At 40.0% G+C, this 1,524-nt stretch overlaps 1 non-coding gene across 1 annotated transcript; it reads right to left on the bottom strand.

Annotated features, from left to right (window-relative positions):
- Positions 1–507: 507 nt before the first annotated feature.
- On the bottom strand, positions 508–613 carry LOC128286320 (small nucleolar RNA R71). Its single transcript, XR_008276863.1, has one exon. It is a non-coding gene; the product is annotated as a small nucleolar RNA R71 (small nucleolar RNA).
- Positions 614–1,524: the final 911 nt, after the last annotated feature.

Here is a 1,524-nt window from a genome sequence, read left to right as displayed (position 1 = left end):
TTTGCAGAAACTGAAGAGAAATAAGGTGAAGCTTATGATACACAGAGGAAAAGCAAGAGGACGATACTTCAACCACAACCAATGAGATGGCTGAAAACCAAGAAATCTACTACCTCCTGCGATTGCTGTTAATTAAAATCCTGCATCGTGCACTATGTATGATTATGCTAAACCTTCTTTAATAGAAACTGAATCGAGCATAGTTAGACCTGTTGTAGCCACAAATACTTTTGAACAACACAATTCAAATGATACAACAGTTTGTTCAGTTTGATGGTTTGCAGGACGAGGATCCCAACGTTAACTTGGCAAACATTTTGGAACTATGTGATACATTTAAAATTAATGGCATTTCTGATGATGCCATTCACCTTCGGTTATTCACTTTTTCATTGAGAAACAAAGCTAAACAGTGGTTAAACTTGTTGCCACGAGGGTCAATCACTACTTGGGAACAAATGACCGAAAAGTTTTTATTAAAATATTTTTCGCCGGCTAAAACGGCTAAATTACATAATAATATATCTTCTTTTGTGTAGATGGATTTAGAAACACTCTACGATGCATGGGAGAGATACAAGGACCTCTTGAGAAGATGCCCTTACCATGGGTTACCACTCTGGCTACAGGTTCAAACCTTTCATAATGGCCTGAATCCTTCAACTCGACAAATGGTTGACACAGCTTCTGGCGGAACCATCAATAATAAGACACCTGAAAATGCCTATGAATTTATAGAGGAGATGTCACTGAATAACTATCAGTGGCAAGTCATGAGGACAAAGCCAATGAAAATAGTCGACATTTATAACATCGATTCGGTCACCATGCTCTCTAATCAGGTAGAACTCTCGAATAAGAAAATTGATAGTTTTCTTAGTTCTTCACAGGTTCACCCAGTAATGCAGTGTGAAGCAAGTGGAGGTGGATCAAGCAGTATAGAATACCCACCTTATGGCCACAACATGGAGAACGAGTAATTAAATTACATGGGTAACAATCCTCAATCTTAAAACAGTCCTTATAGCAATACTTACAATGCAGGTTGGAGGAACCACCCAAATTTTTCATGGGGAGACCAAGGAAATTAGAGACCACCACCTCCTTCAGGCTTTCAAAAACCACTGTACCAGCAGGAGAAAAAGCTGAACCTTGAGGAGATGATAACCAAATTCATCTTGGTGTCATAAACTCGTTTTTAGAATATAGAGACGGCACTCAAAAATCAACAAGCATCAATCCAGGGGCTCGAAACACAGATTGGACAGCTTGCCAAGTTAATTTTCGAGCGACCACAAGGTAGCCTGCCAAGCAACACTGAATCTAATCCAAGAGAGCAACTCAACGTGATTGTCATTCAAGATGAGGAAGGGCTAGGTGCAGAACCAAGGCCAGAAATGATGGTAAGAAAAGGTAAGGATGAGGTAGGCCACAATAAGCCAAGGGCGGTAATTACAGAATACAAACCTCGTGTTCCATACCCCAATCGACAAGGAAAGACCGCTCAGATGAACAATTTGGTAA

The sequence above is a fragment of the Gossypium arboreum genome, chromosome 12, assembly GCF_025698485.1.
Source record: "Gossypium arboreum isolate Shixiya-1 chromosome 12, ASM2569848v2, whole genome shotgun sequence".
Classification (NCBI taxonomy): Eukaryota; Viridiplantae; Streptophyta; class Magnoliopsida; order Malvales; family Malvaceae; genus Gossypium; species Gossypium arboreum.
This window is presented reverse-complemented; position numbering and strand designations above follow the sequence as displayed.